Raw genomic sequence first — 17,245 nt, 5'->3', positions numbered from 1 at the left:
TTTTAAGTGCTTCTCACCCAGTATTTTCACTTCTAGGAATTTATCCCACAGACAGAATTATAAAGATATTCTTACAAATAATATTTTGATGGATATCCTTCAAATAGTAAAAAATTGGAAACAACATGAATGCCAACAATACGAGGTTGGGGAAATAAATCATGCTACATCTGCTGGACAACTATGATGGAGCGAATTTAAAAAAAAATAGCCATTCCAAGAATATTTTATGAAATGGAAAAATGTGTAAATATAACGTCAGGCTTAAAATACAAGGCATAAAACTACAGAGGTAAAATAATCCTGTTTTTTAGTTTGAAAAATATTCATCGTATCTCTTCGCAATCTTACTTACATACATCTGCATGTAGAATATGTATGTGTTTAAAAAAAACTGGCAGGAGATGTGTCAAAGGGTTAGTATTGGCAGTCTTTGGGTAGTGGTATTTTAATTATCTTTATTTACTTCTTGTTACTTTTTTGTATAATCTAACCTTAGATAAAGCAGTAAGACATTGTTTTTAAAAAGATGAGCTGGTACCACAGGAGCTGATCTCTGTTTGCAGTGCCTTCTTGTTGCTCCAGACAAAAGTTTGTTTTGCTGGTTGCTACTGAGTGTTATTTTCCTCCTAACCTTTGCTCTCTTTCTCCACCATTGGCTTCCAGATGTCTGATTTAACCAAGTTCAGGGCACTCGACTCATGTCCTTCTCTCCCCTAGCTTGGACAGAAAATTCAGAAATGACATCAAGCCTGCCAATCTGATAGAGTCAGCACCAACGTGAGTGTCAATTAGAAACCCCTTGGCAGAATGAAAAATCGTGCGAGGGGGGAATTTGAAGCTCTGGGAAACAACCCTGAGGACTGAGCTTAAAATCAGGTGAGACTTCGGGGAGGCATCTGCCCCTTGCTCTCTTCACCTCGGGCTGCTATCTGAGCCTGGCGCTTTGTGCTCGTCCAGGGCCAGGAGGGAAATGACAAAAAATTCTTGCAGAACCGCTCCGCCTTTTGCTGATATTTGGTAAAAGTGATACATTTTTCAACTTCACATGGTTATTCAGCATGTAGCATATATATATAAATCGGCTGGAAAAAAAAATTTGTTTGGATAGATGAAGACATATTTTCTTTTGATTTTACCTTGAAAGTGAGAACATGAAGGTAGTTTTCCATATGTAAATGTTTGTTTTAAGGTTCTACTATTTGCAGTGCCATTTAGAAATCTGAAAACACTAGAGCCTATATTCCATTCCTTCTCTCTCTTTCTTAAACTTGGATCAATTTTCTCCTGGGTGAAGTTTAAAATAATAAAAACTGAGAAACCATTTACTCAATGCCTCCTGTTGCATAGCAATCTAAACAAACAAGCCCCTTTCCTTGGTTAAGAACTTCCAATAAAACAAATCACAAAGGTTGTGTTTTAAAAAGATGATTTCCAAGCCTCCCTTTTTTTTTTAAAGCTTCCTTAAAAAAAAAAAAAAGGGGGGGGCCAAAGATTGCAGGCAAAAAACTCAATTGGCTTTTCAGTGAGTCACTTCACTTCTCATGCTACTGAAGGGATTTGAGAACATTTTTGATTGTGGTGAGGCCAGAGGGGCTGAGCTGAGTACATGAATACCAAGCCAACCAAAGCAGGAAAAACACTAAGAAATCATAATAACCCTCAAGTCTTCGGTGTCTTGTGTGTGCCAGGCTCTGGGCCATGTCAATTATCTAATCCCATAACAAACCTTCTATGTTGCTAGTCTTCCATTCGCACCCCCGGGGTCGTTCTCGACTCTTCTCCATCCTGTCCTCTGCCCGATGATCTAAATGGACTGAAGAGAAGACTCCCTTGCCCGGGGCACTGGCAGGAGAGAGGCGGGAGGAGGGAGGAGGGAAGATGGGGTATTTATTTTCCTGGCTACCTCCCTGCTGGTTATGGCAGCTTGGCTGTGTCCCTCCACCCAGAGTCACGGCTCCTGCCAGGCGGCCCTCTGCTTTCAGCTCCCCCGCCAGAGTCCAGCAATTGCACCTCACGCTCTGCCCCTTCAGGGCTTGCGTTGGTAAAAGCTGCAGAGGATGACTCGATCCCTGATGGCAGAGTCCAGCCCTACCAAGACCTCTGGGAAGAGCCTCTCTGTCAACCCTTTTCAGTCACCCCTTTTGTGTAGGTCATTGGTTTTCTGCATCTCTGTTTTCTCTGCCACCATCCTCAAGGAAACCGGTGAGAGTTCTGGTGAAGAGGACCACACTGGCCTCCTAACAGACTCTTACTTTCCAGCTTATTTAATATACTGTAGCAGCACGCACTTTTCCAAGGCACTGCCAAGGTACTCCATCAACCCCCGATGCCCAGAGGAAAGTGTTCAAACCTGCCATCTTTAGACTTTCCTGAGCTCTTGGCTTTGGTCAACCAGTTTGTGCTCAGTCTCTCAGAGAGATGGTGCAATGTTCTCCTTCCACATGATTGCTCACACCGTCAATGGGCCTTTGCTACCCTTCCAAAATTACACTCATCCCTCAAGATTGTCTTCCAACCCCACCTTTTCCAGTCAGCCTTCTTTCCCTGATGTTCCATTTGGAAGTGAACTCTCACAGCGATGTCTTCCTGTGTGATGTGTTGGGAATCAGTCAGCTAGCACCTTGCCACACATCTTCTGGTGTCTTGGAAGCATTAATTACATTTTAAATTCTTTGTCTTCTCAAAATCATGGGCTTTGTCACCAAGGACTTTTGGCCTTAACTGTAAGCTCTGTCAACATTGGAAACCCGTACAAGTTATTAACCTGGCAGATCTTCCTTACTCAAAAATGAAAGGGTAATAGTAATACCTGCCTTATCCTGTAGTGGGAGCATTATGTTTACATATATAAAACTCTTATTACAGAGTATGGCAGAGACATATTATTTTACTTTTCTTTTTTCCTTTTTCTTCCAACTAGGGCTCAAAACTAGCTAAAATTCATTGAGTGCTTATTATGTGCCCCGTACTATTCTAAGCATTGTGCACATTAGTTTATATAGGCAGCAATCCTATGTCCTGTTATTCTCCCCACTTTACAGATGGAAAAACTGAGGTACGAAGAGGTTAAGAACCTTGTCTAGGGTATACCAGTACATAAGGCGGGAGCATTAATTCACAACTAGACCGTTGATTTCTTGAGGCAAAGATCTATTTCATGCCGACTTGCTTTCTGTCTTTCATGGGGCCTAGCAGGATGTTTTACATAGAATGTAGTCGTGTTCAATAAATGTTGATTTCATTCCAAGAGTAGCGTCGCAATAGGCAGGGGCTAGAAACACACTTGGTCAAAGCAGCAGCTCCTTGCACAAAGCGAGCTGTACTGTGTGCAGCTGGGAAAGGCTGGGATGCCAGGTTCTGGCAAACCGAGGAATGCGGCCGCTGCCGGGAGTCAGAGAGTGGCCAGCGAGAGGCTAGGCAAGAAAGAACCCAAGCCGGGAGGCCAGCAACAGTGCAGAGTTGCTCCACTGAAGCCCAAACTCCTCTCTCAGCAACCCTCCAGGGTCTGAGGAGACACTAAATCTCCCTCCATCCTGTGGTTAAACCACAGGACATCTTTAAAAATACTTAGCCCCAAACTGATGAGCCCTTTCCTGCTGCTTTTCTACCTGAGCCAGCAGTCTCAGAGCTTTCTGGGATTTCTGCTAAAAACACTCAGATCCCAGGAATCATTCCCCACCAACACAATTGTTGCTCACGCCAAGCATGGGACATATGGCTGAGCATCTGGGAGGGGGCAGATTAGCCCGGAGTACCGGCGAGCGGGACATGCTTTCATAAGGAGGGATGTGTCACAGTAAATCATTCTGTAAACGTTCCCTCCCTTCTGCATGCATAGCGAAACATAAAGGAAGATGAATTACCCAAAGCACCATAATGCCGTTTGAATATGCCAAAGCTTGTGCCTGAGACACTTACTGACATTTCCCTAAATATCTTTTTAATATCTTGGCCAGGTCAGGCATACCAATGGCATTACAGAGCTTGCAAATCAATGCCCCAGCTGTTTTGGTTTTTTAATAAAACTGAATGTGATCTCTTGAAAATGATTGCCTTCCTCCCCCCTAGCTTTTTACAGGGCTTTCAGAGAGCAGGACTGTGGGAGCCCTGAAGTCAGGAGTTGGCTCTGAAAGAGTAGTTGTTCCTTCGGCGGGTGGGGGGTGGGGGGCAGAAAGCAACCATTTGCTGGATTATTGGCGTCATCGTTCTTAGTCCCCTGCTCACAGATCCGATCTACAGGATTCCCAAGACCAATTTGTGGTTTGCTGCTGTTAAAAAAAAAAAAAAAAGAATTTACCAAGAATCTTGCTGAAAAATCTGAAGGTTTCAACTTCTTAAAAATCACATTGGTTTCTCCATCTGGGATCAGTCCAAATGATTTATTCATAATTTTATTAGAGAGATCTTTTTCCCGGGAAATTCTTTGTATCAACATAATGGAAATTGAAAAGAGCCACTCTACCAAGACTCCAACCATATGCGTGTGACTTTTGCCCCCTGAAAAAATGGAATATGTTAAATTGTCATCACAGTCACCATTCCGGCCACTGGAGAGCCACCATCCCCAGTAACAACAGGAATTCCTCATGCAAATAGGGACGCGGTCCTGTCAAATAGGAGGAAAAATCCAATATAAGTGCCTATAAATCAGAGTTTTATAACAATATTAGTTGACTGCTACTTATGTGGGTCATAAATGTGACACCACAATAAACAGTCCAGTTTCTTTGAGGATGTGTTTGAGGACTTTCAAACTGGCTTTGAGAAGTTACAGTACCCCTCCATCAGGAAAAGTCGCATTTGCTTTTGCAGTTTATTGCTTTTATTTTCTGTAGCTTGTACAAAATGTCTAAACTTTCTTCCATCCAATATTTTGCCTGGGCTACGTTAGTGCAAGCCTGTGTTTTCCTGGGGCTGCAGAACCACAAGCCAAATTAAGACAAATGGGGAGTTGGAGCCTCAGCTGGGCCCCCCGAGAGGCCTCCTCCCACTGCCTTTCCCCTGCGCTGACTTTTCACAGACCAGCTTCGAAGCAACTGAAATTTCCCTTTTTGATTTTTTTTTTTCTCTGACCACAGGCAAAGTCCTGTCTCCTCAGTTCTCTGAAAGTTACCCGTTCCTGAATTTTCCCCTTAACCACAGTGGAGGAAAGGGAATAGCTGAGGTTAGGAAATATGGAAAGAATGTTAACAATTTACCACTAAAATATACATTAAGAATATTTTCAGCAAGTATAATCTCCACGTTGAACTTCTAAATCTAGAAGTCTCCTATCATGTGACCTTTCCTCGCACTGATGTGTGCCCCTTTCGGCCTCAAGTCATGCCTTCCTGAATGAACGCTCTGTAGAAGGTAGGACTGATTAAAAATAGATAAAGTCAGTTTCCAACTTCTCCTCCCTATTCAGCATTTGGCTGCCCCGGTTGTAAATGTTCACGCGGTTAGGTTAAAAGAGCCGTCTTTTGCATGAACCAGCGCGTGAAGATCATCAGAGATTTTAACAGGCATAAAAACAGACGTGAAAATCCACGCACAGATAGCGCCTTCAATGGAACAGCTATTTCTGTTAATAGAAATTCAAAGTCATAAGTACTTTTGCTTCAAGACTGTCACCGAATGTCACTATCAGAAAGGGACTTAGAGGGCGCCTGGGTGGCTCAGTTGGTTAAGCGACTGCCTTAGGCTCAGGTCACGATCCTGGAGTCCCGGGATCGAGTCCCGCATCCGGCTCCCTGCTCGTCAGGGAGTCTGCTGCTCCCTCTGATCCTCCCCGCTCTCATGTGCTCTCTCTCATTCTCTCTCTCTCAAATAAATAAATAAAATCTTAAAAAAAAAAAAAAAGAAAGGGACTTAGAGATCCTTTCATTCATTCCCTCATTTTACATAGGACACAGTTAACGATAATCGCCACTGCGCGTGTCTATGGATCATCTCATTTAATCCTAGCAACCCCAGAATATGTCATCCCCATTTTGCACACGGGAAACGAGGCAGGGAGAGGGGAAGTAACTTGCCCAGGGTGAAATGGTGGAGGGAGGATCTCAGGTTCCTAATTCAAACGTCGGGTTGGACAGCCTCCAAGGACTTGAACCCTTGTGTCCAACAACTGGCCTGGTTTTACAGGCTCCTTCTGTGTGGCCCGCCTCCCGCTCACGCTGTTCTCAGGTCAGCCCTGAGTGGCTGTCAGGATCTGAGATGAAACTGCCTCGGTCCCAAGGGCCAGAGCCGGTGCCTCCGCAGACATGCATGCTGGGCTGCATCTGTCGCTAATGGCATTTCCAGATTTCTGCCTCTTCGTGAGCCCCTCTCTTGGCAGCTTTGCATGGCTGTGAATCTAATATGGACAGTGTGCTCCTCAGCTGTGCCAGGCGGGCAAGAGAGCAGTGATGTCTGTGGCTAGGTTACCTCCGAGGGCACATGCATTGGGGAGGAGATGGCCTCCTACGGGGTTTAGGTTTCTGGGTCCATCTTTGCAGGGCTGAAGCTACCTTGGGAATGCAACGTGTAATGTGATAATGATGACCCTGGACACGCCCACCACTCATTTCTTTAGTTACTAAGCACTTCATATATTATTTCTTTGTAAGTGAATTTTCTTTAGAGGTATTTTCTCCCCTTTTTCCCCCTTTTTTCTTGGTGACATAGGATAGTAACTTGAAGGTCACTGTATTGTTCAATTCTGTTTCTCTGTTAGCTAGCATAGGGCATTCAACTTTGGAAACTGACAAATGGTTATTAAATGCAAAAAAGAAAAGCCTGTAGTAAAGCCTTCTTTTCTTACTTGATGTAGTGGATTTTGGCCTTTCTTGGCTACCCACAACCATTCTATATCCCAACATCCCTGCTTTCCTTTTAGGGAATTCACGCTCCCTCACAGTGTGAGATTATAGTTGTAAGTTCAAGCACCCACTGCCCACTCTGGAAGCTGAAGGGGGAGGTTCCTATCTCTCAGGGTGATAAGGAATGTTTAATGAGTGAATTCAGATAGCAACTCAAACATGGAATAACTGCTCAGTAACTATGAGCTCCTCTACTTGGCATTCTTCTTCTTCTTCATCTTGATCTTGTTTGCCTTCTCATTTTTGTTACTATTACTAGATTACTATTCCTCTATGGCAGTCTGAACTTGGCCACTCAGACTCTTTCTTCTGGCATATTGAATGTTGTATGATTAATACAGGACAGGAGGTATGGTCACATTTTTTTTAATTGTAAAATATAACAACACTTTGGGAAGAGCACATAAAACTACACGAAAGATTTATAAAGAATTGAAGCAAGTGCTCATGTAGTATCACTATCATGATTATTTGCCTCCTAGAGCCTCCTCTGTGCCTCTCACCAACTGAAACCCTTGTCCTCATTCAGGGATGACTTCATGGGTGTGTGAGATGGGCAGCCACACAGGACTCCCTGCTCGGAAGTGTCTGGGGCTTGGGTTAATGTTCTGCAGTTGCCATCTTGAAACTCTATAATCTTTCAACAAATGATTCTGCATTTTGCATGGGGCCTATAAATTGTGTAGCCAATCCTATCTTTACTTCTTGAGGTTACCATATCCCAACTTTTGCAAAGGTGATTTTCTTGCTTTTCTTTATAATTTCACCACCTACGTGAACATATAAAACTCTTTCACCCCAGTGACGTGCTCAGACACATTGTCCTGCTATAAGGCCTACCAGTCCTAGGATTCCTGTTTCAAAGCCCCCAGAGATGCCCTGTCTGTTTCCTTTCGATATTCTCCCAATACATTTTACTTTGCTTAGATTTGCCAGTGTTGATTTCTGTTGCTTGCAACCAAAGAAACACAGTTGGTACTGTTTGTTACTAAAAGACTCTTGAGGGGTGCCTGGGTGGCTCAGTCAGTCAAGCATCTGCTTTTGGCTCAGGTCATGATCTCAGGGTCCTGGGATCCAGTCCCACGTCAGACTCCCTGCTCAGCGGGGAGTCTGCTTCTCCCTTGGCCCCTCCCCCTATTCTCTCTCTCTCTCAAATAAAGAAATAAAATCTTTAGAAAAAAATAAAAGACTCTTGATTGAGAAATAGACAGTATATAATAGTTTTTCTTTGTTTTGTTCCTTCCTGCCCATACCCCATGGTCTTATGAGTGTTCTACAGATTTGAGATTTATTTAAAAACCAGTTAACATTCAATCTGACAAATTCTTATTTTCTAGGAGAAGAAATTGAAACTTGAAATTGTGAAAGCATTTACTTTTATTTAGGAACATATCATCTTCAGAACAGGCCATGAAGCCCAAAGTACCTGCCAAGGACACTTTTTTTCTTTTCAGAAAAATTACTTTCAGGTTGTTCATGGATCACCACTTTCTTGGAGCACTCCTTCCCACAACATGCGGCTGAGATAGGACTCTAAATCCCTGATGACATGTGTATCTCCATCTCCCTACCCTCAGTGATTGGTGCAGGGATAGGCACAGGACCTAAAAAGGAACCAATAATAATCTTCTCTAGGAGTGTTCTGTTTGAACTATCAGGGAAGTTGATTTCTGGTCTTTGGAGTTCCTAGAGAGATATAGGCTTAGGACTGCCAAGGTGTGGAGACTGAGGCCAACACACAAAATGTGGTGAGCAGAAGCCATGACGCAGTAGAAACTATGAGATTTGGTAGTTGGGGATTTGGTAGTTGATTATGGCATGAAAGCAGAGGCAGAGAAATTCTGGCTACCAGACTGCTTTGAGCCTCTGGGGTTACTGTGGTGTCTAGAGGAACATTTCGGTCCTCCATGAAGCTTGGTTTGATCTCTGTCAAGATGGTTTCCTCTGCTTCCTTACTTCCTGGTGTATCCTAAGATAAACTTGCAACACCTGCATCAGCCTCTAGCATCAGAACTGGCGTCTGTAATGAAACATATTTACAAACCCTGGACTGGATCATTTGACTTGAGATCCCAAAAAGAACCCTTCTGCAGACTCCCTGTGCTTGACCAACCTGTGTTCTTACTAACTCAGGAGCTTCTCTGTGCTCAATGCCTGCAGCTCAGGCTGAGGGAAAACAGCTCAAAGCCAGCAACCTTAAAATAGTAACCCAATGAAGGGGAGTGAGCAAGAACTGCCCACAACACGAGGATACTGACCTGAGGAGTCCTGAATTCTTTCTCTTCATCTCCACTCTCTCTAGTGTATTTCAGGAGATTAGAACCCTTCACCTGGGTTAAGGCTGGCCTCCCTGCTTGCAGTCTGATTCCCTTCAACTCCACAGAGCAGCCAAAGCAGAGATTACAAAATCAATGTTAAAGCAACTACCCATTGCTCTCAGAATATGGCCCTAAAGTCTTAGTACGATTTTGAAATTGCTTATGATCTTGGTCCTTGCTTACTTCTCCAGCTTTGTTCCCACTGCATTTCTCCCACCTCCACCCCAGAGCTTACACTCTCTGCTCTAGAGCCTCACCCTCTTCCCTAAACTCACTTTTTTTTTTTTTAATAGGCTCCACACCCAGCATGGGGCCCAATGTGGGGCTTGAATTCACGACCCTGAGATCAAGACCTGCGCTGAGATCAAGAGTCGGACACTCAACGCACTGAGCCACCCAGGTGCCCCTGCCTTCTCTCCTTTTACACAAGTTTCCTTGCTTCTTCCCCTTGCTTTCTCCTACTCTCCTTTAAGGTTTTAGCTTAAATGTCTCTTCCTCCAGGAGTTTTCCCTGAGCCCCAAAGACTGGGGTTCATAATCATGCACTCTGTAGAGTTACTTGTTTTGCATTAGAGTTACCCTTTAACTTGTCTGTTTCTAAGTTGACTGCACGTTTTTGAGGGTGACTGGCTCATAGTTGGTGCACAAATGCATGTACAAGATTAGAAGAAATATGGACCGCTTCTGCTCTTGTAGCTGAAGCCCAAGGTTATGGTGTGGGTAAAGGGAGATCAGAGGATTTCAGTAGCAGCTGGGACAAAATGTGGGCCGGGGTCCCAACCACTGGTTTAAGAGGATTGCTAGAAACCATGAATTACCCCGTGAACTACCACCTTAGTCAGTTTCATTTAAGGCAATCCAGCAAATCCATCCATCTTCTTTTCTTGAGTATTTTAATCAGCAGAAACTAACAGCCCTTCCCAGCTAGTCAATACCTATATGTCAGACAAATTGCCTATTTCATCCTTTCTAATAAAAGCCAAAGACAAGCAAACAATAACAACAAAACTAACAAAAATCACAAACTAGGATGCCTGGTGAGCTGTACTAGAATCCTGGCTTGGGGGCCCATTAATTGAAATTGGACTGGTGGAAGGATGAAGTACAAATGGTTAAGCAGATTCTTTAAATTCTGCTAAAGTAGGAGGAAAGAGAAGAAAACCAGAAATGTCACATCTAGCCTGGCTAACATTGGGAAGAGTTGATAGGTGGATGACAGTACATTTTGATCATATAGGAATGTTGGTTTGTTTTTGTTTTCCTTTTAAAAGATTTCTTTGGGGCCCCTGGGTGGCTCAGTCAGTTAGACGACCAAGTCTTCATTTTGGCTCAGATCATGATCTCGGGATCGTGAGATCGAGCTCCGTGTCAGGTTCCGTGCTGGGTGTGGAGCCTACTTGGGATTCTCTCTCTCCCTCTCCCTCTGCCCTTTCCCCCCTCTCAAAACAAACAAACAAAAAACATATTTCCTTTCTTTAGAAGACCCTGATATAAGCAAGCAGACGCTGGAAGGCAACATCTTGTGGTTGAGAGAGCACTGAACTGACAGTAAGATCCTGGGTAAGTCACCCTAGTTCTTGGAGCCCCAGTTTCTTTATCTGTAAAATGGGAATAATGATAACAACTGAGCTTTTCTGCCTGTTGAGAGATGCCTCAGGAGAGAGTATAAAAACTGCTTTGTAAAAGCCAGAGCCCTCTGTAAATGCAAGACAGCTTTAACCCTGCCTATCATGGCCTACAAGAGAAAGACAGCGAAGGAAACTGAGTCAGTAAGCATCCGGTTTGGAGAAATGTTTCTGAACAAAAGTCATGAGATCAAACTTTATGATACCCATAAGTGGGAGGAAAGCACAGAAATCACATTTTCTTTGATAAAATTATTTTAAATAAATTCCCTTTATCAGTTGTGCTATATTATTTTGGGGCATCCCAGGCAGTTTTATACAATGTCATGGCATGTTTAATGCTCTTTGTTCATCAATTTAAATCAATTAGTTGGCAAAATAGTTACAGGAACTGAGGTTCTCCTTTCTCTTCAACACAGAGGACACCAAAGGAATGTTCAAGAAGGTATTTCTATCTGGGTCTCAAGTAAAGGTGGCCATTGGTACCAAATAGGACCGGACTGAGGATAATCACAGGACAAGCACATAGCTACATCCCCTCACCATAGCAACCACCAGCAAGCGACCACACCACCTTTTCCCTCCGTAAGCCTGGAGATGGCCTCAGAACCCTTTCTAACTCAATGGTAACTTGATCAGATCAGGATGAAATCCATCTGTTGTGCCCCGTCTAGATCAGAAGCAGGACTCTTCATAATCAAAGTGTTAGGCAGGTATTAGGTGATGCTGTAATTCCCTATGGAGAAAATTAAACCAACAACTTATGGGTTTGTGACTTCTTTCATTTTCAGAACACTTCTTGGTTGCACTTAACTCTAGGCAAAGCAAACAAGTTCACAGGGTTCAACCAAAATGCCTGGGTTGTAATTCCATAGAAGTTCCTCTCTCTTCGTCCAGCCATACAGGATATTTGATCCTTCTAATGCCATTAGCTGTTGGCTTCAAACAACTGTGAAGAAGAGGAGGAAACCTGACACTTTAGCTGGATGATGTTTACACAGATGCAGCTTCTTCCTCAGCATATTTGGTTAGGAAGAGCTCAATGAGCTAGAGGCTGAATCTCAGGAATGTGTAAATAAAGTGACATTGACACAGACCTTTAGGAACATTTACAAGCCCCATTCTAACCCCACTTAGAGCAGGGGTTCTTAATCTTTATTGGGCATGGATCCCTTTGGCAGTCTGGCAAAGTTAATGGACCCCTCTCAGAGTACGGTCTTTAAATAAAACAGTAAAAAAAAAAAACAAACATTGGGTTGTAAAGAAATCTGATTATACTGAAATATAGTTATTGGGATATTCTTTTAAATCTGTGCTATAATAACATGTGTGCCTCTTTATTAAGCATGAAATAGCTAGGTCTAACTGCAGGTTGAATAACTGCATAATTCGGTAGTAGCGATGAGGGCAAATATTTTGAGATATCTGGGACAACAGTCATGTTCTATAAAATTATCTGATTTCTATTGTGACTAAGTCACAGGTGCTGACTGATAATACTACTGTGGTTTGTGATCACAGTTAAAAGAGAAAAGTTATTAAATTTCTGAAAGAGGTTAGTAAAGATAAAGATGGATTTTTGTTCCCCCCATCCAACTAATCATGAGCCCTCTAAATTCTGTCCTAGAATCCCAGTTACAAACCTCTGACATAGACAATTTTGGCCTTGGGGATCTCTGAGCTTATGAGGGGCAACATTCTTACCTCTAGTTCTTCATTGAGGGAATACTTTATGCAAAAGAAAACAGTTCTCTGCGGATTGCTTTGCTTTGGTGTGTGATTGCCAGGCTCTTCTCAAAAAGAAAATCTTCTGTAATTTCAGAGCTTTCCCCCGAGGGTCACACACAGCTTAAACACATTATCTGGCATAGAAACTGTGCAGATGCGAGGAAATGGGGGCTTAAGCAGGTTAAGTGACCTGACCTCCAGAACTAAACAATGGGCAAAGCCCTCAAACCCTGCAGCCTCTCATTTCTAGAGGCAGGATAAAGTTCTGTTACTTACGGTCATTTTCGATCCCTGGCAAGTTGAGGGTTAAGAAGACCAGAAGCTCTTTCTAGATCTGACTCAAACCAGAAGTTCAGGAAAGGAATCTCGCAGGTCATCAGGGACTCCTCATGGTCTAGTGGGGTTTATTTGACACAGCACCTACCCCTTCTGCAGAGGAGACTCTAAAGAGGTAGATGACCCCCCCAGCCCACGTGGTGTTGGCGGAACGTGCTCTAACAGTGTATCATTAAATCATTGTTCATGGTAGATACTTCTGTTTTGTGGTTGATCAAACGAAATCATGGATGGATGGGTGGGGTGGGGAACTGGGTAAGAGGAGACATTTTAGAAAATATTACCCCTAGGTACAATAGCCTCTGACACAACGTTATAACTTAAATTCATATTAGAATTTAGATTATTTTCTTTATGTCAGCATTAAAGTTGATTAATGATTTATTTTTACTGCAGTATCACTGTTTTATTTATTCATAGGTGATCACAAAAAGGCTCCCTTGCATTACTTAATGCTAGAAAAATAACTCCTGAGAGCAAATCAAATAAACCATCTTTTTCCAACAATAGGGAAGCCCGAAAACAAGTCCAGTACTCCTAGTACACTACTTTACTCTGATTCTCTGTGTTGGCATTATTCCTGCTGGCCAGGAGGGGAGAGGGGAGCTTCTGGAGCATCCCAGTTTCTCCTGGATTTAGCTGATTGTGGGGAGTGAAGGGAAGGAGCAAAGACCACTCTTGAGGGACTTCTTGGACGATCTCTTTCTTTCAATTCAGTTGCTTTTTCCCCCACTGGAAAAAAAATTACCCAAGTACTACATGCTCTTGTAAAAACGTAAATAATATGGAAGTGAATTAAATAAAAGTTAAGGTCCCTTTTCCTTTGCCAGCCTCCAACCCCACCCCCCTCCCCAGAAGTTGAGTATCTTTCTAGGACTTTCATCTGTGTTTGTATGTGTGTAGATATGTAAATGCACAGAAAATACATAAATGCAAATAAAAAACACATCTCTTTACATAAATGGGAACATATTATAATTATACATATTTTTCTTTTACTTCCTTTGTTTTATTAACAATGTTTCTCAGATATCTCTGTGTTTGCACGTGTAGATCTATCTTATTCTTTTTAATGACTACAGACAGCCCATAGGATAGCTGGGTGTAGGGGCGCCTGGGTGGTTCAGGTGTTAAGCATCTGCCTCCGGCTCAAGTCATGATCCCAGCGTCCTGGGATCGATTCCGGCATTGGGCTCCCTGCTCAGCAGGAAGCCTGCTTCTCCCTCTCCCACTCCCCCTGCTTGTGTTCCTTCTCTTGCTGTGTCTCTTTCTGTCAAGTAAATAAAATCTTAAAAAAAAAAAAAAAGATAGCTGGATGTACCATATTTGTTTAACTATTTCCCTATGCATGGACATTCCTGTTTCCAGGTTGGGTTTTGTTGGTTTTCTTGCTACTAGAAACAGCACTCCAACACTATCCTACCTCGCTTAAGCTGCTAAAAACCATCCTTCAGTGTGTCCTTTCTCTCTTCAGGAATCAGAGCCAGGTGAGAAGAATAGAAAAGGCAGAGTAGGCAATCATTTTTCTTCTCCTTGATGGCTTCCTTTCCATGGCCCACCTGAGTTCCACGCAAGGCGCAAAAGGAGAGCTCCCCCTGCTGGGAATGCCCTCCCTTCCTCCCTCTCACCTGGGGAACTCCTTTCAACCTGCAAGCCTCGCCGCACATTTATCTTCCGTGGCCCCGCCCCACCGCCACGCTAAGTCAACGGCCCCTTCTCCCTGCTCCCTTGGCTCTTGCTGCATCCCAGATCATTTTAAAGTTACCTGCCTGTGCACCTGGCCCATGAGAGGAGAGAAGGAACTCACCGTGTGTCCTCGGCCTCTAGTACCACAATTAGCACGTTGCACAGGGACACACCGGTGACCCGAACTGAAGGGCCCCCAGGTGAGCAGCTCCTGACGTCGCGTATGCTTGGTCTAGTTACCTATAAATCTGTGTTGAAGCCAACAACATGAGACTGTGAATCATTTGGATAGCCTCTGAGATGGAACAGACTAAGAATAGCCTTGCAGGAAGTTAAAATAGCACACGTGTCGCCGGCACCGGCCGGTCCCTTTTCTGGCCTTCCCCACACTCATCACATCCATGGGGATCGCTCTGATCTTGGCAGGAGGCTCCCACAGGCTGAAAAAGAGCAATACCTGTTCTGCAGTTGCTATTTTTCGTTTGTTTTAGCATTTGTACCCGTGCCCCGCCGGCCGGCTCTCAGGCAGGTTGTCACTCCCTTTGCAGCTGCAGGCCTGCCCGGCCTCCTGCCTCTGCCTCGGCTGCTGGGATCCGAAGGGCTTCCCCACACCGCACTCCCAACTTTGTAAGCCAGGGAGGGCCCCAGAGGGCTCGCAGCTGCGGCAGGAAGGTGACTGTGCTTCTCCAGCCGGCTTGACCTGGGAGGGCAGAGCAGGAAAAGAGGGAAGGCAGAAAGCCCAGAACGGGGCGCCTGGGTGGCTCAGTCGGGGAAGTGTCTGCCTTAGGCAAAGGTCATGATCTCAGGGGTCCTGGGATGGAGTCCCGCATGGGGCTCCCCGCTCAGCGGGGAGTCTGCCTCTCCCTCTGCTTGTGCTCTCGTTCTCAAATAAATAAATGAAATCTTAAAAACAAACAAACAAACAAAACACACAGAAGGGCTGGAGGGAGAGTCCATCTGAAGTAGCCAGTGGGTCAGACCGCAGAGTTGAGGCTGACATTTTGAATCCTAAAACTCTAGGCGCGAAGGTGTCTTGGGGATCAGCTAGTAAGTATTAGAGCTAAAGAGTGGCTTGGGGTGGAGGCGGGGAGGACACCATCGGGTGTAAAGCACACGCATGCCAGCTGCATCCTTTCACCAGACTGCCGCTCCCTAGTCAACCTACATAGAAAGTCTGGGGTGACTGGCGATAGGCCATGATTTCCCACTGTGGCTTACACAGCCAGCCCCGACTAAATGCTGTTATCAGTACAGCGCCCCGGACAGTGAGGCAGGAGGAGAGGAGATGGTGGGCAGAATGGTGTGGACTGCGTCTTCCTTCTGTCCTTCGTTCTTCAGAAAAGCAAACTGACACCCAGAAAGGTGAGGGGTCAGGCCCGAGTCACTCCGGTGGTCAAGCTGTGATAAATGGCCACCCTCACTGCTGCTCTTTTCTATGTCCCACGTTTTTGAGAAGGGAGAACAGGCATCTGCCACACTTCTGGGATCATCTATGTCTAGGGGAGGGCTGTGCTATGGCTAAAATGCTTCCTCCACTGGACTTGCCAATTCCTCATCTATATTAGTTTTACTCTTTGACCTCAAGTTTGGCTCTTTTACAAATGCAAACACCCCTGGGAGAAGCAACGGAATCTCATCAGGAATAATTTCATTAAATCTTTTCTGTAAAGCAGACTGAGCAAAGTAAGTTGTAGACAAATAAAGGCCTGGGGAAGAGATGTGAATGTGTGTTAAGGTTTCCAACACTCCAGAGGGAATATAGGTGCCCGAAGGGAAGAGATGCCGCTAGGTTTCCTTTTTGCCTAGAGACTGGTCTGACATCAGGGACTTTCCCCCTCGAGAGAGTGTGCATGGTCCCTAGGACCACAAAGTGCAGTACAGTCACCATAGTTCACATCCTGGGCTGGCTGCTTCTACAGCTCGAAACTCCCACTAACCCAGCTACTTCCTGGCAGCCCGCAGGAAGGTGGGTCTATGCTGATCAGCAGAATCGATCTTTAAAGTGGAAGATGGCCAGAGAGATGTGTCAGCAGCTCTCCTTGGCAGCAGGAGGTGGGGGAGCTTGCCTTTTGAGCGAGGTGTACCCTGGGCCAACAGCTCATTCCTGGGCTCCCAAAGTCATCTACTGGTTCCCAGGCAGTAAAGAAGGAGCCCCCTTTGCTCCCTCACAGGTGGACTTACAAGGTCGTTGTGTCACTCCAAAAGCAGGGGTGCCTCCAAACCCTGACAACTGCCCCCATTCCGGTGGCTCTACCTTTCATCGTTCTTTTAGGTTCCTTCTAAGCTTTGTGAAGTCTCCGCATTTCTCCTGAGTTAGAGAAACCCAGAATGGACAATAAGGAATATGGTACTGTGACAGCTGAGCATGCCGAGAGGATTGTTTAAAGAGCCTGGCCCCCTCATTTTCTTCGTGTCCCTTGTGATGATGAATAAAAGAAAGTAATGTATCCAAAGCTCTCTGAGCTCCTTGGGGAGAGGGATTATGAATGCCCAGATTCTGTGGTTATACAGGGCATTTAATAATACACTAACAGTTAGACTTTCCCCTCCTTGACAGAATTTGATTACATGAAGCTCCCAAAGGTCTCCTCTGAAATAGAATTTTCTAAAAGTCAACCAAAATGGAAAACACTGCAGTCTTCCAATAATGACTGACCCAGGCAAGGTTCTGCTAAGTCTGGGGGAGGGGCTGCCTTTCCTATGGGACAGGC

General features: G+C 44.5%; 1 long non-coding RNA gene across 1 annotated transcript; it reads left to right on the top strand.

Annotated features, from left to right (window-relative positions):
- Positions 1 to 264: 264 nt before the first annotated feature.
- On the top strand, positions 265 to 11,623 carry LOC145717162 (uncharacterized). Its single transcript, XR_014140216.1, has 4 exons — positions 265 to 879; positions 9,454 to 9,560; positions 10,639 to 10,719; positions 11,204 to 11,623. It is a non-coding gene; the product is annotated as an uncharacterized LOC145717162 (long non-coding RNA).
- The last annotated feature ends 5,622 nt before the right edge of the window (positions 11,624 to 17,245 follow it).

The sequence above is a fragment of the Leptonychotes weddellii genome, chromosome 1 (assembly GCF_054177405.1).
Source record: "Leptonychotes weddellii isolate Sample4059 chromosome 1, ASM5417740v2, whole genome shotgun sequence".
Taxonomy (NCBI): domain Eukaryota; kingdom Metazoa; phylum Chordata; class Mammalia; order Carnivora; family Phocidae; genus Leptonychotes; species Leptonychotes weddellii.
This window is presented reverse-complemented; position numbering and strand designations above follow the sequence as displayed.